Source organism: Lethenteron reissneri, chromosome 17 (genome assembly GCF_015708825.2).
Source record: "Lethenteron reissneri isolate LAM-NWPU_2019-01 chromosome 17, ASM1570882v1, whole genome shotgun sequence".
Taxonomy (NCBI): domain Eukaryota; kingdom Metazoa; phylum Chordata; class Hyperoartia; order Petromyzontiformes; family Petromyzontidae; genus Lethenteron; species Lethenteron reissneri.
Window position 1 is genome coordinate 14,863,746 of NC_083795.1, and position 22,547 is coordinate 14,886,292.

The 22,547-nt window shown below is 59.1% G+C and overlaps 1 pseudogene; it reads right to left on the minus strand.

Moving 5' to 3' along the window:
* Positions 1 to 771: 771 nt before the first annotated feature.
* Positions 772 to 18,941, minus strand: LOC133343542 (ectonucleoside triphosphate diphosphohydrolase 8-like; annotated as a pseudogene).
* Positions 18,942 to 22,547: the final 3,606 nt, after the last annotated feature.

Here is a 22,547-nt window from a genome sequence, read left to right on the forward strand (position 1 = left end):
GCGTTGGGTAAATGTAACAATTTCTGTAGAAACAACTCTTTAATTCTAGGCCTGGGCTGTTATTCATATTGGAGGTTAAGCTAACGAACGCGCTTCAGCGTGGCCTTGGAAGCGCGAGTAGGAACGACGCGGTGAGCGCGCAGAGGTGGGAACGACGTGGTGAGCGCACAGAGGTGGGAATGACGCGGTGAGCACGCACAGAGGTGGACGAGAAACAACTCGTGGAGCTTCAGAAATAGCACTGCTGCAAGAAGGGAAAAATAAACAATCCCGAGGCTACCGACTGATACAATTCTCGTTTTTAACACCTTTCATCCGACGAGTTTATGCATTATCCTCCGTCTACAAAAGAGGGGAGAGGGAGGGGGGCGATAACCCCTCTTAGAGATGATTCCACCGTGAACGAAACTTTTCGTGTAAAGTTGTGGACTTGCCTGAGAGAAAACCAAACATCGATAATTATTAATCACCACAGTTAGCCTTTGTAAACCGAGCTGGGTACCTGCCAAAGCGGCTTTCTCCGTGTAACAAACGTTGGATCGAATGTTTGCAAAACGTGAAAATGCATTTGCATATTTGACAGCCCTATCCGCCGTCGGCTTGCGTGCTGCTAATTAAATACTTCCCAAGACAAACGCGTGCTAGAAAGCGTCATCTAATGTATGCGTTTTGTTCTTAATTTTGTCTCAAAGCCTGCTTCCCTTACACTGCCTGGTCAAGTTGATGCCAGAAGCTGCAGGTCGTCAAGCCTTAAAATCGCCGCTCAGGGCCGCCGAACGAACCCCACTGGTCCTCAACCCACGCACCACCGCACTGCCCCGTTGCGCGAACTCCCCCTTTGCCACCCCCCCCCTACCGACGCCACGGGCTGCGAGGGGGGGGGGCGGGCGCCCCCGACCACCTCACGACACGACGGTGGAGCTCATCATCGCCGCATCCGCGCCGCCCGCCTCCTGCGCAGCGCTTGCTGCCGCCGCGGAGGACGAGGACGAAGCAGATGGCGAGGGAGGCGAGGAGGAGGAGGCAGAAGAGCAGCAGCAGCGTCGACCAGGCACCCACGGGCAGGAAGGAGCCCCTGGGCGGCTGGACCGCCGGCACCATGTTGGTCTGGTTGAGCATGTAGCCCAGGGTCCAACCCAGGCTGCTGCCTTCGATCTGCACGCGCACAGGAGACCGGGAGGGCACCCGAAACCCGGGGCTTGAACTCAACCTCGGCAGTGCCGGCGCGGCCCCTGGGAGTGCGGCGTGAGACGGGTGGTGTTCAAATTGCGTGGCATTTGGACGTTCGCCAAGTAGTGTGCTCGGAGCTCGTCGCCGAGCGCAGTGTGTACATGCGTGTGTACATGCTCGTGTACATGCGTGTGTACATGCTCGTGTACATGCGTGTGTTTCGCTTCCACTACTCGGTCAAGTTACGCCACAGTGGCAACAAATAGAGAATGTACTACTACTTGGCTTCCCTCCTTGCCTGGTATGCAGGAAGTCGTGGGTTTGATCCCGACCCGTGGCACCTTTATATTTGTGAGTTTGCATGTTCTCTCTGTGGTCCCGGGTTCTCCGTTTTTTCCCTCCACATTCAGAATCCACATCGCACGTTTCGAGTTTGGCTGCTATACATTTCCACATAGTAAGCCACTTCGTTGAGCTGGCATTTTTGTGGCCAGGTCGCTTCTTACCTGGTCGAATAAAAACAGTTTAGTTTTGTGTGAATCAATCCGCCTCCCTTTGCCCCAAATCAGGCGGTCCCCCCCCCCCCCCCCCCCCGCTTGCTGCGTCTCGGCAGCGACTCACGCTTTTGAGGAAGCGGATTTTGGCGAAGCTTTCCTCCGTGAAGCCGTAGCCCCCCAGCAGGAGGCTCTGCACGTAGTTTCCGTTGAAGCAGACGTCGCGCAGCCGGTCCTCGCGAGTGCCCGGGTTCGCCTGCTGCGCCTGCACTCGTGACGACAGGCAGTCAGTGCGGTCAGTGCGGGCTGTGAGCCGCCAGGAGGGGCGCGTTGGGACGTCGCTGCGCCCGGGGCTGGCTGGCCCCAGCCGGCTCGGGGCGCGGCTCGGGGCGCGGCGCGCTCGCCGGGGCCTCCGCTCTCGGTCGGCGTCGTAGCGAGCGCCCCGTGCCGGCCCACGGCGCTCGAGTGGCTGTCACCGCACAGAGGCAGCGAGTTCTCGCTGCCTCTGCCCGGAATAAACCGTCGATGATTCGCCGTGAGCAACCTTTGACCCAGGTTTAAAACACCGTGAAGGGTGGAAGGTCAGCATCACAGCTCATTAGTGGCGTGTCGAGTATCAGATATTTTTTGTTTTCCTTGGTTCCCCCATCTCCCCCTCTTTTTCCCTACCCCCCCTCTTTATTTGCCCTTCGTTACCCCCTTACCATGTTGGTTATATCCCCCCCCCCTCCCCGTTTTTCCCTCCCCATTTAAATCTTCATTCTCGCCAAAACACGAAGTGCAGCGGGGGGCCCCATCATTCCCCTTCTTCCCTGCCCGTTTCGTTGGGTCCCGTGTCGCCGGGACAGCTTTTGGCAAATTTTGGTTAACCCTGTCCACACGACCTCGTGGGCATCGTGAGGTGCAAGCCGTGTAACCGATGCTAAACACAATCTCAAAATCTGAATTATGCTTCGTGCCATGCACCCCTCTATGTCACCGTGTCCCTCCGCTCACCTGTGTCCAGGGGCGCGAGCACGCGGTGGCCAGTTTGGAGTTGAAGGTGGCGACACTTGCCGTGCCGTCTCCGTGCGTTAGGTTCAGGCTCTGCATGGTGAAGTAGAACCCAGCGAACGCCTGCATGCGGACACGAGACACGGAGACCGTGGGACACGGGGGACACGAATCACGGGGACCGTGGGACACGGGGCACGAGACCGTGGGACACGGGGGGCACGAGTGACGCGCGAACACTTAGACCCGAGGGCTCTCGGGAAGCGCTGCACGCTGGCGGACCGCTCTGACTCTCCTCACCATGAAGCCGCCGTCCACGGGCGGCTGGTAGACGCCGTTGAAGGAGCACTCGGTGTGGTTGTCGCACGCCGAGAAGTTGAAGATGCGTCGCACGGCCCGCAGGCACCGCGCCGCAGTCGCCCGTGCCCACCAGGGTGACCGTGGTGGTGTTCCCCGCCGGGTCCCACGTGCCTCCGCCCGGGTGCGGCGCTCGCGAGCAGCCGCCGCCATAGAGGTCCGCGAGGCGCACAGGAGCGGCGGTAGCCCTCGTTGTAGCACGGGTTCGGCGCCGTGTCGTTCCCGCGCGCGGCCTGCACTGCGCACACAGCAGAACCCCCCCGCGTGACCTCTGGCAGACCGTCGGGGCCGAAGCGCCGTTCGCACGCGGCGCCCGATCGAGGTCCGCACGGCCGCCGCGTTGGGCACGCACCGCCACGAGCGTGCGCAGCAGCGCCAGGCTGGCCTGGTCGCGGCCGTAGCACAGGTAGCTGTAGGTGTACACGGCGTAGTCGGAGCCGAAGAGGCGGAAGGACGAGGCGTCGCGCCGGGGGGGGTCCCGCGGCACGAACGAGATCTGCGTGGAGGCGCCCCCCAGGTCCAGCGCCCCGTGCGTCACCAGCGGCTCCGGGCGCCACCAGCGCATGGCGCTCGCCACCCACGACGCGTCGGGACTCTGCAGCGCCACGCGTGGAGGGGGGGGGGGTCAAGGGAGAGGAGGGAAGATGGTGGGGGAACTTGAAACTTTAATCTTCACTCGCAACCCCACTTTTGTGACCTTGCACTTAATGGGTTTTGACCCGGGCATGGCACAGCTGGTTTGTGTCTCAACGTCGATGAAGAGTTCCGATTTTATGTTTGGTGGGCACAAGCGCTTCAGTAAATCTTATGCTCAATGTAAACAAATGAATGAAGTGAACCAAAAAATGGTGGAACAAAGCAATCATTACATAATTAACGAACCGAATAAACCAACGGAATGCCTGCTTAATGATGGTATACGACGGCGATGGTTTTGATTTGCGCCGGGGTTAGTTCTGTCACTGACACAAAAGGAAAACCTCTGGTTTGGAGGACGTGTATGAGCACAGGTTCACCCCCGGCTCGGTCATCGTCTGGTGACTCCTCACAAGCACAGCAGAGCTCAATTCAACCCGCTTGGATGGCGCACACGGGCGTAGGAAGGAAAGGACGCAGCTTCATACCCCCCCTCCCCCCACATTTTTTTTACTGGAGGTGGAAGGTCAGCCATACAATGCCGCCCCCCCTCCACCACCCCCTCAACCCCGCCACCAGAGCTGCCTCTTTCACCGGGCGACGACTCAAGAGAGCAGGGCCGAGTACCCTTTGGGCGAGAGTGGCCAACACGGCGAGAGCGATTAGAATGAAGCGACGAAGCGAACGGAGAAATCGGAGCTCAAAGCAATCGCGCCCCAGCCAGCGCGGGTCGCCTCGTGCCTGGAGGAAGTTGCCCTTGAGGTAGTTGACCGTGACCCAGCCGCACGCGCCCTCCTCCTCGCCCGTCAGTATCCGCGCCTCCCTGAAGCTGAACTCAGAGCGCCGCATGGCGTCCCTCACCGACGCCAGGATCTTCTCGGTCGCCGCTGAGTCCTGCAGTCTGAGACGGGCGGTGCTGGAGTTCGTGAGAGGCTCCCCGTGGCTCCCCGTGGGGTCACGTGGCTCACCGTGGATCCCCGTGGGGTCACGTGGCTCCCCGTGGCTCTGTCATTTTGTGGCCAGATTGCTTCTGAAAAAGTGCTAATAGCTTAGTCGGCTTTACGTGGTAGAATCAATATTTAGTTTGATTTATGTTTGATGTCCCCACCGACTACCCTGCCCGGAGCACTCTCTCTGATGTCACCCACGCGGAATTCTGCCCGCTCAGGACGCTTCTCCCAGCTGCACTGTCCGAGGAGAGAGTCGCGTTACGTAGCATGCGAGGGGGGGCAGACTCACCGTGGACAGGGTGGGGGGTGAGGAGCCGCGGTCCAGAGGGACATTTATGGGAGTGAGAGGAACGATTTATTCAGCAGTGCCCTGCACTGGCACGTTCGTCCAAATGCCAGACTACCTGGGATTAGCATGGTTGGCTACGTACGGTGCGAAAGAAGTTCAAAATACATACGAAGTAAACCCAAGGCGCACTCCGGAGCTCACGCCCCACCACCGCGCGCCTCCCCTACGCCGCGTTCATTAAGACTCTCTACTCGTACGCACCCGGGGTGTCGTGCAGACAGCACGGGCGGTCTGTACGCGTTCGTACAGACCGCCCGTGCCAGCGTCACCGCCATATAACCCGCACGTTCAACATTCGCTGGTTCGTATTGTACCATCTCCCTACAGATGGCCACACAATGAACTTCATAACTCAATTTTATGTCGTTGCAGCATCTACTCGGTGCCCTCCACACTCCTACGCGTCCCACACGCGGACCGGGTTTTTTGTTTTGTATGGCACTCGGAAGACTGAGACAGCCGCTCCACAAAGCCCTGGGCGCTGAACCGCGCCAGGCGGGGTCCTGGGGTGGGCACTGCGCCACCGAATGTCCTGTCCCCCCCGCCCAAGTCCACGCAGTGTGGTGGTACCACCACCACCCTGTGACCACCACCAACTAAAAGTTCTACTGCCCCCCCCCCTCCGCCAAAACCGAGTAGAGCCTAAGCCGGGCCTGGTCACGGCGTGGAATAAAATAACAATGACAAAGATCCCCCCCCCCCCGTGTAGCCCTAACAGGCTGGTGAAGCAAGTGCTGTTAGCGAGTAGCAGCACCGATGGAAGCCCGGAACGGCGCACGGAGGAGGGAGAGTGAGAGAAGAAAACGTCGTGTAGAATGAAAATGTTTTAACGAGGAAGGGAACGAGAGTAGATGGAGACGGAGCGGAGAGCCCCAGCGGTTAGGACTTGGGAAGCGAAGGGCACGGCGAGGAGGAGGCAGGAGGAGGTCACGCGCCTCTCACGCTGCACGAGCTGCGCGAAGACGGCGAGACGGAGCGTCGTCGTGACTTTGAAGATGAGGATTGAGGAGGAGGAGGATTATAATGCTTGAGGACGATGAGCAGGAGGAGGAGGATGTTAAGAGAGAGTCGAGAGTCTGGGCTCGCTCACTCGAGGAGCCGCATCCCGGCCGTGGCCCCCAGGAAGACGGGGCTCTCGGCGCGCCTCTCCGCGGGGACCCGCGCCGCCACGGCGCTGAGGCACGGGCCCAGGGAGCGGCCCGCGCCCGCGGGGTCGCGCGCGTAGCTCGAGATGCCGGGGCCTGCGCGCGCACGGAGACAACGCGACGCGACACACATCACACATTACAACACGACACACAACACACACAACACACATTACAACACGACACATCACACGACACATCACACGACACATCACACAACACGACACACACACGACGCGACACATCACACGACACACACACACAACAAACCACACGACACAACACACATTACAACACGACACACACATCACACAACCTACGACACACACAACACATGAAGTTCATCCTCTAGCCTTAACAGACTGTAGGAGCAAACCACAAAGACGACACACACACACACCGACACACGCGAGTGTAAGTATCCTGCGTGAGTGTGCGCGTGTGTACGGGGTCGTGTCACGGTTAGCGCGCTGCACTACGAACCCGGCGACCCGAGTTCGAGCCCCGCCTCACCATTCCGAACCGGTCGTGGGCCTCCCCTACGTCGATTCAGCCTCAACTGAGAACCCAATGCGATGTGTAAACATCGCCAATGTAGGGAGACAAAAGCGGCCGGGCGTGGCACTGGCCACCTACCCCCCTCCGTGTGCTGCCATGCCGGCCTTCATAAGCGCTACAGGACTCGCGAACAGCCCTGCGAAGGCTCCAGCGCGCGGGCGTGGGGGAGGATGGGTCTTCGTCTCTTTGTGTCTAATCCTGCATTTCCTCTACCGATGCATCTGCCATTTGGCAAAATCCCTTCCTTCCCTTCTCCGCGCTCACGCACTTCGAGAGGCGCTTTTCCGTTGGGGCACCGCGCGTTTATTTCTGTTTGTGACCGCGAGTCGCGTCGCGCCGACAAAGACGGCGGCGACGGCGGCTATGAAAGTGTCACGCCAAGGCGCAGCGAGAACGACGAACGAGATGAGAGAGGAGATGGAACACAACGGGGATGGGGGGTAGGAGGCGGCATGGACGGGGCCACACCGCTGCTCATGCAAAGAGAATTCCCCCCGGGAAGGGCTTGGGCTGCAGGTGGCCTGGAGGGCGGGTGGGGCGGGGGGGGGCGGGGGGGCACTCAAAAGCCAAAATTGAAATGACATCCGGGCGCAATCTCCTCTTCTTCTACAACACGATGTGGATGTGTGTCAGCGCCCAGTGCGCTGCATCTCCAGGTGCTGTGCAGGGCGGGTTGGACGCATCGTTGTCACTGAGCAGGGGGTCAAACAGCACGGACGGCCGCGGGAAGAGAGTGACAGACAGTGGGTGCCAGCAGACGCGAAACGAGCGACCTCTCGCTGAGCGAAGACTGGAGCAGAGAGCACGTGGAGGGGAGTAGAGTGAGATGAGTGGGGAGAGGTAGGAGAGTGCGTGGAGAGGAGTAGAGTGAGATTAGTGGGGAGAGGTAGGAGAGTGCGTGGAGGGGAGTGGAGTGAGATGAGAGGGGAGAGGTAGGAGAGTGCGTGGAGGGGAGTGGAGTGAGATGAGAGGGGAGAGGCAGTCAGGGGCGAGTCAATGAAGGACCATGAAGACGGGGGGTGGGGGAGTTCGACCTTGAAGTCGATCGGGGATTGGATTGGGAGCCGGTGGCATGAATCTGAGTGTTGCGGGGCTGTGGTGTCATTTACGTGTGCGGGTGAAGAGGCTGACAGTGGCGTGGTGTGGACCGTGTGGAGTTTGGCCAGGGGGTTGGTTTGCGGAGGCCGTCGTATCTCGAGCGCCACGAGTGGAGGGGGGGGGGTGAGTCACTCCCAGCGAGTTGCACTCCACGGGCCCCGGGGGCTTTTGCTGGGAATTCTATCCCCGTCTGCGGCGTCCGCGACGCGCGCCGTCGCTCCGCCGCGGAATGACGGCGCTCATTCATTTGAATGTCAGGGGTCAGACCGCTCACAGGGGTCACGCGCGCATGAATGCGGCGCTCAGTGGTGAAGGCCAAGACCTCTGCTCACCCCCCTCCCCTTTCGCCTCGAAGCACAAGTACGGCTGTCTGCGTCCTCCACAACCATCGCTATTGTCCTGCAGACAATGCCCACCCCCTTTCCCACCCCACTGTGCCCCTCCACGTGGGCCCCCACTTGCCCGCCCCCAAAATTGGGGCCCCTCGCGCGGGGCCACAAGCGATGATTTCGAGCCCGCGCCACGTAGCGTGAGAGCGGAAACACAGCAACGTGGGCCCTAAGAGGGCGGAATGTCCCGGTGCCACCAGCGACACGATATCGGAAACCGCGGCGGGCGGCACGGCGACACGGCGACACGGCGAGGGCCACGTGCCCTGCACGTCGCCCGCAGTCGCCGGTGGTGCGTGACAATCGTCAGCGTGCTTCCGGCAAAGCCTCGTCGAGCCGCACGACACGTTTTGTACTGCCTCAACAAGGACGCCTGAACAATTTGTGTGGTTTTAATCGAGAAGTGTTTTGAAACCGGAGCGCCTGTGTTGGCTCGCGTGTGTGCTATTGTAGGGGTGTTACGGAGGGGCTGTATACAATGGGATCAGATGGGAAAGAAACACAGTGGGCGTGGCTATGTCGGTGCACGGGCAGGTGCTCCCAGCGACGTCCGCATCGGGCAGCCTGGGGCGCTGACTCGGAGCTGGGATCCCCCGGGGCCCCACCCCTCAGCGGGGGTTTTGGTATAAAAGGGGATGAGCCGGAGGGCTCAGAGAGAGATGTTGAAGCTAACCAGTGAAGATCGAAGATCGTCATAGATAGAGCCCTGGACTCCCCTGGATCGCCGCCCTTGTCAGGGCCGGACAGGATCGAGCCAGCGGCGTGGTCCCGAGAGCCAGAGCCGGTGCTCTTGTAAGAGCTGGTCTGGGACTCCGGGTACCGTGAGCCCGACTTACCAGTGTCGGGCTAGCTAGACTTCCCTAGCCCGTTAGTGGACGACCCAGGGGTAGGCTAGGCGTAGCTAGAAGTGTATCCCCAGTTAGACGGGTGAGGGGGCCGATACCCCCTCCAGTGTTGTATGTCAGTGCTGTACTGTACCGACACGGAATAAATACGTGTGCCTCCAACCCCGGTGTCAAAGTCTCCTGGAACACTATTACACTATGGGTAGGGCGGGTGTCTGGGATACAAGTAAAGTGTCGCTGGGGCACGGGCTAGTATCTGGCTGCCTCGTGTAGCTGGGGCACGGGTTAGTGTCTGGTTCGTGTAGATGGGGCACGGGTTAGTATCTGGCTGCCTCGTGTAGCTGGGGCACGGGTTAGTGTCTGGTTCGTGTAGATGGGGCACGGGTTAGTATCTGGCTGCCTCGTGTAGCTGCGGCACGGGTTAGTGTCTGGTTCGTGTAGATGGGGCACGGGTTAGTATCTGGCTGCCTCGTGTAGCTGCGGCACGGGTTAGTGTCTGGTTCGTGTAGATGGGGCACGGGTTAGTATCTGGCTGCCTCGTGTAGCTGGGGCACGGGTTAGTGTCTGGTTCGTGTAGATGGGGCACGGGTTAGTATCTGGCTGCCTCGTGTAGCTGGGGCACGGGTTAGTGTCTGGTTCGTGTAGATGGAGCACGGGTTAGTATCTGGCTCGTGTCGCTGGGGCTCGTGTCTTGTGTCTGCCTCGTGTCGATGGGGCTCGTGGTTTGTCGTCGCGGGCGAGTGTCGCGTGAGCTCTTCTCCTTCGCCACTCTCGTATTGGTCTCGTTCAGTTTTTGTTTTTTGAAGTTTCGCTCTTTGGCGTCACAGCCCCAACTCTGCACCCCCCCTCCCCCCAATCTCCCCCATCGCCGCCCCGCCTCCCCATTCCACCCCCAATCCCCCACCACCCCTCCTTGCCCCCACCCCAGTGCTCACCTTCAACAGAGCAGTCGGTGGTCTGGCTCACGACCCCCGTGCCGTTCTCTTTATCCGCCGGCCACTGGTACAGGGTCACCTTGGTGTGCGAGGAGCCCGCATCCAGCACCACGCCGTACTGCGTGGCCGCGTGCGGGTGGCGGGCGGGGGAGGGAGGGGGGGCAGGGGTCGGGGTGAGAGGCACGCCGATGGGGAGAGGCAACACGTGCCAGACAAGGACAGGTCAAACGTCCCCGACCTTTTTTTTCAGAAGTCGATCCAATTGTGACCCCAACATGTCCTCTCAGCGTCATAACTCAATTCTGATCTCTAGCACGGGGCCAGTGCGACAGACACCCCGCGTGTTCGATGATAAAATGGCCCCGTGGAAGGAGATATCATGAAAATTATTCATGAAATGAAACTAAACTGAACGATTAAACACATTTTTTTTGTTTTACCAGGTAAGGCCCACTAAGCTATACAGAAGCCACCTTGCCACAAATGATAGTTCAACGAAGTGGCTCATCACGAGGAAAATGACAGCAGGCAAATGCTCTGAACGCGTGATTCTAAATGTGGAGGGAAAAACCGGAGGACCCGAAGAAATATCCACGCGACTTCGGGGAGAACATGCAAACATGCGTCAGGCTCGGGATCGAACCCACGACCTCCTGTACACCAGGCGAGGTAGTTAACATTTCTGCACCGGGTGGGGGCAGCACTTCCCCACGTGATCTGCTGGAGAGCTGTTCGTCACGTGCCGGGCCAGGCAACCCAACCCGTTAATTTTTAACTCTCAGAGTTGGAATTTCGCCAAATGAGGTTGAAAGCACAAAAGTAAATTGATGTTATTCGCTTGTTTTCAATTTGTATTCACTGAACCCTGTCACGTGGCTCGGCGGTGGAGCACCGAGCGGCTCGCGAGTGGAATGTTTCGAGTTCACATCCTGGCTGGGGTTGACTCGGACCATCATTCATCCCCCTGGGGTCAATACAACTAGTGCCAGTTGTGAGGAAGCTAACAGTGGTTATCCTGTGGATAGAAACATCCCCAGCGATATTAATGTGATATTTCCACCGCTGACTCAGAGCTATGAACGGGAGTCGAGACCTACCTACCTACACGCTCATTTGAGCAGGAAATCACTCTGACTTTTGGCCGTTCATCATCCCCCTGGGGTCAATGAAACTAGTACAGTAGCAGTTGTGGGGAAGTCAACAGTGGTTGTCCTGTAGCTAGACATCGACTCATCCCCGCGATATTAATGTGAAACTTCCAGCCGCGGCCTCAGGGCTGTAAAGCGGCAGTCGAGCGCCTGCCTCAGCGCTCCTTCGTGCGGGGAATCACTCTGACTTTGTACTGCTGCCTTTCCTCTCCGATGGCCTCTCGAGGTGAACCCGTGAGCGAACCACGCGTGGAGCGCCCGGGCTGCGGCTGCTCGGACGCGACTTCACTTCTCGCGATGGGGGGAGGGAGGGGGGAGGGGGGAGGGGGGAGGGGGCTACTCTTCGCATCACCCCACGCCAACTCACCCCCCCCCTCCCTCAGACCAGCCACAAACAGCACTCCATCGCGGGCAGTGGAATCGCGTGGGGCTAATGCGAGTGGTTGAGGAAATGACTTATCCACGTCGGCACTTGGGAAAGACGCGTGGGAGTTCGCAGGGAACATTTCAATTTCCCTGCAACGCTCGGAGATCCAAGGGCGGCTCTTTTCGAATCGGGCAGTGCGCTCAGCTGCGGCTGTTGCTGCTCCCGCTTCTGCTGCTGCTGCTCCCGCTGCTGCTGCTGCCGCTGCTACTGCCGCTGCTACTGCCGCTGCTGCCGCTGCTACCGCTGCCGCTGCTGCCGCTGCTGCTGCTGCTGCTACTGCTGCTGCTGCTGCCGCTGCTACTGCTGCTGCCGCTGCTGCTCCCGCTGCTGCTGCTGCTGCCGCTGCTGCTACTGCTGCTGCTGCTGCCGCTGCTGCTGCTGCTACTGCTGCTGCCGCTGATGCTGCTGCTGCTGCGGTAATCACGAGGAACAGCAACAGCAGCTCCCGCGTATTCGAATCTCAAATCTCAGCTCAACAAGGGAAACCACCTCGTAAGTCGCTTACATAAGAGGCCTCCTTTCTTAGTCTTGGCATGGAAACGGGACAGGGAAGAAGATTCATGCATGCGCACCGTGGATTCTTAACAACAATAAAACGCTTTGCTTTGTTGCTATGAATAGATGCATGTTACCGGCTCTGGCGACTTGGATCACAAAACATTGGAGTTTAGCATTGACCGTGGCAAGTGGGGGGCGGGGGGGGGATAGACAGACGCGCGTGGAGGAGGGGCGCACACTTGGAATGACATTGAGAGACAGATGCACGCGTGGCTTAGAGGACATGCACAGGTTAATTACGTAATTCCAACTGTTAAGAAGAGAAAATAGGAATTTGGGACGATGGCCGACGGTTAGGAGTAATGACCGGAGTGGCAGCCAAGGGATAGAACGGGTCCGAAGAAAAAGCCCAAAGGCGTTGGTTGTCATGGACCCTGCATGGTGCAAGCGGATGAAATGTGGCCCCCTGTCCAATGTCCTCCCTGTTCGTAGCCCGCAGTTTGTGCCCTTCTGGCCCAGCGCGCACCGGTGCAGTTGCACCGCCTGCACGCCCGACTGCTACGCCACTTGCCCCATTAATTCCAGTAGCGAAGCAGGAATCAGTTAACAAAGTTAAATCGCAATGCGTTTGGTAGCTGGTGGACCTCCGCGGCTCGCGGGCTCGAGCCGACGACGGGATTTCCTCCGCGTGCCCAAGGGGCCGCGAGCGAGCGCTGCACGCACCTTGAGCGGAACTTGGGGCACGGCTTTGCTCGCGTTCCACGACACGCAGAGCGCCACGAGGCCCGTGACCCCCAGCACGAAGAGCGCGAGGCCCACGGCGCGCCAAAGGCGCGGGCGCGCGCGCAGCGCAGACTCCACCCCCATGGCGAACTGCGCGCAGCGGGGGAGACACGGGAGAGACACGGATGGAGGCACCGGGGGGCGGCGGGGGGGCACGAGGGAGACATCGAGAGAACCGGATACACGCGGGGACACATAACAGAGAGACACTGGCGGTGGAAATGTGGAGACACCGAGACCACACAGGTGAATGTACGCACACGTGTCGCAGGGAGCATCGTGGAGGGACAGAGACACTGAGACACCGAGACTGGAACAGAGACACTGACATACCGAGACTGGGGCAGAGACATAAAGACAGCGAGACTGAGACACAGAGACACCGAGAGAGAGAGAGACGCTGGGAGAGGCAGACAGAGAGAGCCAGAGACACAGAGACACCGAGAGGCAGACAGGCCCGGCGAGAGACACTTGCGTTCTCGATCTCCGCTCACGTTCACTCGTGGTTTCACTGTCACGGGTCTCCCCATGTTTACCTATCCCTTTGCGCTCCCTTTGCGCTCCCTTTGACTCTCGTCGTCAACACCTGGACGCACTTGCGGGACCCCGGGGCCCCACGGGACACTTCCTGCGAGGCCTGGGAGCGATTAAGGGGGAGGGGAAGATGTGGGGGGGGGGGGCGTTAAGCGGCGCTGCCTTTGGGGTTGACAGGCGCGCGGTGGGGGCCCAATCAGAGCCACATGGTGACCTCCGCCTCCAAACCTCGTAATCGAGACACCGCCTCCACCTCCCCACTGCGTTGCTGCTTCACGCCCTCGGCAGTCAAGAGGTTCCCGAGCCAGCCAGCCCTGCCTGCTCCTGTGGGAGCCGCCCTTGTGGCTCTCCCCACACACATGCAGTGGTGCATCTCGCTGTAACTGTCGGTGCCACGGTGGCGAGATGTTAACTACCTCGCCTGATCTACAGGAGGTTGTGGGTTCGATTCCGACCCTGACGCCTGCTGTATATGTGCATGTTCTCCCCGTGGTCGCGTAGATTTTTTTTTTATCTCCGGGTCCTCCGGTTTTTCACTCCACGTTTATAAACATGCGTCGATAATATTTAGGGTATGTGGCTGCCAGAAATGTCCACGTGATAAGCCATTCGTTCAGCTCTCATTTGTGATAGCCAGGTCGCTTCTAAAACAGCGTAATAGGTCAATGGGCTTAAACTGTTAAGATTTTAAAAATATATAGTTTAGTTATATTGTTTAAATTTGTTTACATTTCCAATACTTTGTACTCTTATTGTGTCTTTGTATTGTTTGTTGTCGTTACGTTCTGACCGACTGGACATCTGTGAAAATGAGCTTTATAGCTCATCAGATTCCTCCTGCAGTATAAATACAGATTCTGATTCTGGTGGCGCATCGCGCCATGATCCAGCGTCCGAGGGACGCGAGGTCGATTGCAAGTCCTGTGTGCTGGCCGTCATCCCGCAATGCAGCAGCACGCTCCTGAGCGACAGGCTCTCCGCGGTTGATGCATTGGCCTTGACATCCAAGACTTGGCCTGGTGATGCAGGGACATGGGGCGTTGTTAATCCTGGGCGCCTTTCGTGGAAAAACCAACAAAAGCCACACCCACACACCCACGCAAAGACAAAGATCCCCCGTATAGTCTGATCAGACTGTTGGGGCAAGTGCAGTTAGCGAGCATCTATGAAGGCCGGCACGGAACACGAAGGGGGTGAGTGACCAGCACCACTCCCGGCCGCCTTTGTCTCCCCAGTGGCGATATTTACACACCGCACCGGGTACTCATTCGAGGCTGAGTCGATCTACGGGAGGCCCATGAACGTGGTCGATTTCACGCCCTCGATTCGTTTTGTGGAATGCACTTGCCTCTCCGCTATCACTCCCCCACAGACAAACACACACAACAAATCAAAGATCCCCCCCCTATAGCCTCACAGACCGTTGGGGCAAGTGCTGTTAACGAGAACCTACGAAGGTGCTCAAAGGGGTAGGTGGCCAGCGCCACGCACGGCCGCCTTTGTCTCCCCCAGCGGCGATGTTTATACACCACGCACGAGGTACTCATTTGAGGCTGAGTCCACCTACACGCGCAGACACGCGCAGGCGCGTCCCACGGGAGGGGGGGGGGGGCTGTCCCCCACTCCCTCCCTCGTCCCATCCGGATTCACGCGGCACGCGCACTCGCACGCGCCTCTCTCTCTGAGCGCCTCTCTCTCTGAGCGCGCGCGTACCCGTCTTGAGTTCGCCGTCATTCGCAGGCGAGGAGCAGCCGAGGGAAGCCTCCAGAGCGCGTCGGCAAAAGTTGGAGACGTAAAATATCACACACAGGCATCACAGAGACAAAGACGCGAGGCAAACAAGACAAAGGTCCCCCGTATAGCCTCAACATATTGTTGAGACAAGTGCTGTTAGCCAGAACCTCTCAAGGCCGGCACGGCACACGAGGGGGTTGGGTGGCCAGCACCACGCACGGCACACACAAAGACAAACACACACAATCACAAACACACACCACAAACACACACACACCTCAAACACACACAATCACAAACACAGACCACAAAATACACACAAACACACACCACAAACACACACAAAGACAAACACACACAATCACAAACACACACCACAAAACACACAATCGCAAACACACACACACACAATCACAAACACACATACAATCACAAACACACACCACACACACACACAATCACACACCACACACACACACAATCACAAACACACAATCACAAACACACACCACAAACACACACCACAAACACACACAATCACAAGCACGCAATCACAAACACACACAATCACAAACACACACACAAACACACACCACAAACACACACACAATCACAAATACAAACACACACAATCACAAACACACACACAATCACACAATCATAAACACACGATCGCACACACAATCAAACACAGAAACAGCAAGAGACGCAGTCTCCCTGGGCACGGCCATGAACCCCAAACACAAACCAACCCGTGCCACCACCAGCAGCAGCAGCAGATGCGGAGACGTGATTATGAGCTCCGCGGCCACTGTGGTTGGTCAACCAGCCAGACGAGAACAACCGCGGAACTCAACGGCGACTCGACGACGACTGATCAACGACTCGGCTGTTTCACAAACACGCAGGAGGAGGAGGAGGGGGAGGCGGCATCGTCACGGCGAAGCTGCACAACTCCGCCACTCCTCACACAATCATCTGGCTCATCGACCACCTCGGTGTACAATTGTAGCCGTCGCTCTGCGTCCACAACCAGCAACACGAAGAAGCTGCCCGCGATAAAAGGGGAAATATACAAGAGGCGGCGTTGGAGCGACGGGTCAGCTTCATTGCCTGTGTAGTGACATCACGGGATGTCACTGCGTGGTGCCGGCCCGAGAGGGGCACGGCGTTCGGTGTAGCGACACCGCGGGCACCACGTGGTGTGGGTGCAGTAGCGGCCCTGGAGGGGCTCGGTGAGCGCTGACTGACAGTGCTGGATGGCACCACGCTCTGCGTGCAGTGCCCACCCCTACAGGATAGGGTGTGGGAGTGCCGGCCATGGGAATGGGGTTACCAAGGGCCGTGGCACTCTGGTTGACCCCAGAGGACACGTGACCGGTAAAGTCCACACAGGGGCCCCAAGTGGGGGCTAGGGGTGGTCATGTGTCAGGGTCGAGATCCTGCTCGAGGATTCTGGAAGGTGGGCGTGGCCAAGGGCGGACCTGGCCACGCCGCAGAGGATATAAGCCGGGTCCCCCAGAGGGACCGGCGCTGTTGTTCACCCTGAAGACACCTTCGTCTACGTCCTACAGAGTCTCCAACACGTGGACCGGGACCCAAGTTGTGGTCCGGTCCGTTGTAGCTAGTCACGGTGTAGTTAGTGTAGTAGGCCTGGTGGTCACCACCATAGGTTGTTATCCTGTTCAGGGGCAGCTACCCCATGTGTTGGTGTTAATACATGTGTTTGCCTCCAAAGAGTACGTCTGCGACTCAGTTGAACTCGCTACACCTATAATAGGCTACGCCTCTTCTCTATCACATAACGCGTTGTAGGGGCATTGCCTAAAACGTCGCCTATGCACATTTGCTTTCCTTAGTCGGGCCGCAGTGTTACCGACGGGTGTGTTTGGGTTGTTGCCATCGCATCGAGAGGGTGACATCGTCAGGAGCGCTCGGCGGGTCGCCACGCATGGGAAGGCTGGGCGAGGCGGAGAGGGCGGGGAGGGGGTAGAGGGGGTAGAGAGGGGGAGGGGTAGAGAGGGGGGGTAGAGAGGGGAAATAGAGAGGGGGGGTAGAGGGGGGGTAGAGAGGGGGAGGGGTAAAGGGGGGGGTAGAGAGAGGGGGGGTAGAGAGGGTGAGGGGTAGAGGGGGGTAGAGAGGGGGGTGTAGAGAGGGGGGTTTAGAGAGAGGGGGTAGAGAGGGTGAGGGGTAGAGAGAGGGAGGAATAGAGAGGGGGGTAGAGGGGGGGTAGAGAGGGGGGAGGGGTAGAGAGGGGGAGGGTAGAGAGGGGGGGGGTAGAGAGGGAGGGGGGGGGCTCTCGATGCTGACGGCTTCTCTCCGCAGCTCGGGGTAGAGGTGGGAGGGGGAGCGAGGCCGTTGGGGGTGCGGTCGAGGGGGGGGGGTCCGTTGGGGGGTGGGGGGCGCTCGTTCGAATTGAGCTCCGCGAGTCTTTGTCATGGAAATCGCCGCGCTTGACCGAGAGCGGGACGACCTGGCCTGGCTCCCGGCCTCATCCCCCGAGTTCCCGCTCGGAACTCCCCAATCGACGACTGTACGCCTGTGAAGAAGAGCTGTGTAACTCATCGCATTGCTCCAGCATGGATACAACAAAAAATCTGGTTCTGACTCGAGTGGGCTGCGCTCAGCTCGTGGCGCAACGAATACTCCTCCTCCTTCTCATCATCATCGCACAACATTTCACTCCTAGACTCCTCACCACCAGCACCAGGACACCGAGACCGCAACAGCCCGCTCCGCCGATCCCTCTACCGGCTTCCAATCCAGTCAAGGTCCTCCATAAACTTGCCTCTAACTACCTCTACACTCAACTCCCCTCCACGCACTCTCCTGCCTCTCCCCTCTCATCTCCCTCTACTCTCCCTCCACGAACTCTCCTACCTCTCCCCTCTCATCTCACTTTACTCCCCTCCACGCACTCTCATACCTCTCCCCTCTCATCTCAGTCTACTCCCCTCCACGCACTCTCCTACCTCTCCCCTTTCATCTCACTCTACTCCCCTCCACGCACTCTCCTACCTCTCCCCTTTCATCTCACTCTACTCCCCTCCACGCACTCTCCTACCTCTCCCCTCTCATCTCACTCTACTCCCCTCCACGCACTCTCATACCTCTCCCCTCTCATCTCACTCTACTCCCTTCCACGCACTCTCCTACCTCTCCTCTCTCTACTCCCCTCCATAGGCTCCTCCACCCCTCCCCTCTCATCTCACTCCGCACACTGTCGCTCAATGGGAGGTCGCTCATTCTCTTCCCCAGTGGATTCCCTGCCCCTGTTGAAGTCCAGGCTCAAGACGTTCCATGTTCGTCTGCCAATGAGCGACTGTCCCTCTCTCTCAGAGCGTCAACCGGCCCCCGGCTTCCGTGCGGCGTCTTGAGACGCGGTCCCACACGGACGCCACGGGCGTGCACCCTGCGTGGTCACTGCGTCGCGGCAGCGCTGATTGACACCCCTCGATCATCAGCATCATCATGATCACCACGACCATCACCATCTTGATCAGCGCAGCCCCGTGAAGCCGCGCTGCAAACATCACTCCCAGAAGACCGCGTGGCTGATGGGATGTGTCAACAACGCGTGCTTGTGTGTGGAGGGACAGCTGTGGGAAGGAGGCGGTGTTCTGCCTGCGTGCTTGTGTCGTGATCTAAAGCCCCCCCCCCCCCCCCACACACCTCACCCCCGCAGTGAAAGTGGACCCCGGATAAAGCCTTACCTTGATGCGGGTGCCGACTCGGGGGAGACGGGGTCCTCTGGCGGCGCGCGGGAGCTCCTCTCCTCGACCCAACTCACGCGTCCCACTCCGCGCGTCTCCCAACGGAGTCTTCTCCCTTCTCTCTTTCTCCCCCCTCTCTCTCTCCCTTCTCTCTCTCTCTCCCTTCTCTCTCTCCCTTCTCTCTCTCTCCCCTCTCTCCTTCTCCCCCTCCCTTCGCGCGCGTTTTTGTCTTTGAGGTTTTTTTTATTTTTTAGCAACGGTAACCAATCGTGACGTCACGAGCCCCGGAGCCGCGCGGGGTTCCTCCTCCCTCCTCTTCCTCCTCCTCCTCGTCGTCGCCGTATCCTTCTTCTGCGCTCCTCTTCCTCCCCGCGATCTCCTCCCCTCGTCCTCTACTCCTCCTTCTCGACTCCTCTCGTGCTTCCTCCGACTCTGTGCGCTCCTTGAGCAAACACCGACTCCGTTCCTCCCTCCCCCCTCCTCCTCCTTATGCAGCCGCCGCCGTTTCGCCCTCCGTGCCCGTGGCGTGGATGGGTGGCGATGGGAGCGCTCCCTCATCCCGCTCCCTGCACCACCCAGCGCGTGACGCCCGCTCCAACCCGCAGCTCCAAGCCGCGCCGCTCTCCCTGTCCGAGACACCCTGCGTCGCCCTGCACCCCGGAGCTCGGCCCGGACCAGCCTGCACAACCATGGAGCATCTCCGGTTGCCGTGTGGACCCCGGCGTGACCCGCGTGTGGACCCCGGCGTGACCCTCGGGGCGGGGAGAGGTCCGCATTGGCGACTAAAGGCGAGGGGGCCGCGATGAAAGTAGGGGGCACCATCGCTACCTCCTCATTGTCCACCCGGCGCCCCCCCCACCGCCCTCAGCAATCACGTGCGCGCAGAGTCCGCAGTTCAAGATGTCGCGTTATCTGCGCTCCGTCACCTGACTAAGATCCCACGTGTATCCTTAACAGGCTGTTTGGGGTAAGTGTTGTTCGCGAGCGCCTGTGAAGGCCGGAACAGCACATGGGGGTGGGGGGCAGAACCACGCCCGGGCGCCTTTGTCTCCCTAGTGGCGACGTTTACACACCGCAGCAGGTACTGTACTGATTTGGGGCTGAGCCGACCTAGGGGATGGCGTTTTCCAGCGGGATGAAGTTGGCTAGCGCAGCGCGATGACCGCTCACTCCCCTCGGTGTGTGGAGCCGGGTTGCCATCAATTCCCACGTCAAGGGATTTCCCGTTGCTTCAAAGCCGCTGCGAACGTGAACCACATGAATCGCCCCCCACACCTCACACCCCACACAGCCGCCACGTGGAACGCACGGGAGCGCGCCCAATGTTTGCTATCGTTTAGCCACTGAACATCATCTGTAGTCGTCGTCGATACAGACAGAGAGAGTGATTCCCATTTATAATGCCAATTATTTACCAAGGAAAAGCCTCAATGAGACTCGAGACGCTCTGTCAGGAGGGTGATGCTCCACCGGGTGACTTGGCCACGAATGCCTCGAGCGGTGCGAGTTCGACTCCGCGTGGGAGGAGGGGACCGGAGACAGCCCGGAGACAGGCCGCACCGCGCTGCTGGACACGAGGGGGTGGGGGGGGGCACTCGGCACTGCCGCCTCTCGCGGCCACAGCGCGCACCCTGCAAGCCCCGGGGGGCGGTGCTCGCCCATCCAGGCACGAGTCACGCCTCAACCTGCTTAGCTTCCCAGATCCGACGAGATCGGGCGAATGCAGGTTTAGTGGGGCATTGCTGTGGTGGGTGTCACATAGCGTAGGTGTCACACACACGTGGTAGGTGTCACACAGGGTGAGTGGAGCATTGCTGTGGTAGGTGTCACACAGGGCAGGTGACACACACACGTGGTAGGTGTCACACAGGGTGAGTGGAGCATTGCTGTGGTAGGTGTCACACAGGGCAGGTGACACACACACGTGGTAGGTGTCACACAGGGTGAGTGGGGCATTGCTGTGGTAGGTGTCACACAGGGTAGGTGTCACACAGGGTGGGTGAGGCATTGCTGTGGTAGGTGTCACACAGCGTAGGTGACACACACACGTGGTAGGTGTCACACAGGGTGAGTGGGGCGCAACCTCTCGCGCTACCACGGCCCTCGCAATGTTGATGTTGAAATGTCTGCCGCTGGCTCGGGCCACCAACGTCGCGGAGCGGAGTTTGGTGCCAACCGAATTGCCCCTCGCTGTCTGTGTCGCTTCCCCCTCCACGGGCACCGCGGTGTTTGTAAACCCGTTGCCTGGAGTCTCGCTGCCTGGCTCGCATTGCTCACCGCAGCCCGCAGCGGTTCCACATTTCGCTTCTTCAAAATAAAAAATAAGAACAGTTCCCTTTTCATTTCCTCGCTGGACTTGGAACACAACAAACACGTTTTTTATTTCCACTGCGCAACGCCAGGCCGTGTCACGCGGCGCGACTGCGGCGGCTGCAACGGCTGCGACGGCTCGGAGAAAATCGCGTCGGAGTGAGCGCTGACCGCCGGTTCCCCCGATCGTCCTGGAAGGGGCACTCGTGCACCTCCGATTGCCATGGCTTAGCTACGTACGGTGCGAAAGAAGTTCAACATGCATTCGAACTAAACACAAGCCGCACTCCGGAGCTCACGCCCCGCCACCGCGCGCCTCCCCTACGCTGCGTTCATTAAGATTCTCTACTCGTACGCACCCGGGGTGTCGTGCAGACAGCACGGGCGGTCTGTACGCGTTCGTACAGACCGCCCGTGCCAGCATCACCGCCATATCACCCGTACGTTCCACACTCGCCGATTCGTATTTTATCCCCTCCCTACAGATGGCCACACAATGAACTTCATAATGAACTTTGTTTTCAACATACACACATCGTCTTGGAAGGGGCAGCACTCACTGCGCGTCAGCCGTGGGGCGCAGCATCATCCACTCGCAGCCACTCGCAGCGTGTCGCCCTTGATGCGTTCTGGGGGCCACGTGGTCTGGCAGAGGTGAATTAGCGCGTGCACAGTGGACATGGGGCCACTGAACACGGTCAAAGGGATTCGTATTCTACTCCGACCACGAAGAAGTACACGTATCGATGTTTCGGATGACTGGCCTTGCTCAGGAGACAAAAACAAACAAGTGGCTCGTGGTGACGTGGTGCTCTCTTGGCCGGTGCGCGTCCTCGCGGCGGTGCGCGCCTCAGGGGGAGGCGGTGAGTGCAGCGGTTAGCGCGCTGCGCTACGAGTCACCGTCGGAGACGATTACGTGAACCGGTGATGAGCCTCCACTAGGTCGACTCAGCGTTAAATTCCCTCCTGGCGCGGTGTGTAAATGTCAGTGATGGGGAAATGAAGACGAGCGTGTCGGCCTTCGAAGGTGCTGGCACTTGTCCCCACAGCCTGTGCAGATGACAAGGGGATGTTTGTCGTTGTAGGCATGTAGCCCACATGCCCAAATCAGCTTCTATTCGGTGGGATAGATGGGGCATAGGCTAGAGAATAGATGGACTGATGGGGTACAGAAGGATGTGGAACTGATTGGACTTGCTGATGACCGGTAGCAGCAGTGTCTCAAGATTGGCCTCTGTGGAGGAGGCTCGTGAAGGACGCTGCTAAGGTGTTGGAGGCAGTCGCCCTCCAGCAACAACGGAGGGCAGAGGAGCGACGCTCACAACAACGAGCAGAGCGCCAGGTTGCTAAAACGCAGAGAGTTGGCACAGTGGGGAGCACAGGTGGTGCATCTGACAGTCGTCTCAGTCAGTCAACCCATGCCACCTGGGTCTGTTCCGTGACCTCCTGCCAGCGGATCTTTGACACTTCACGTGGCCGTG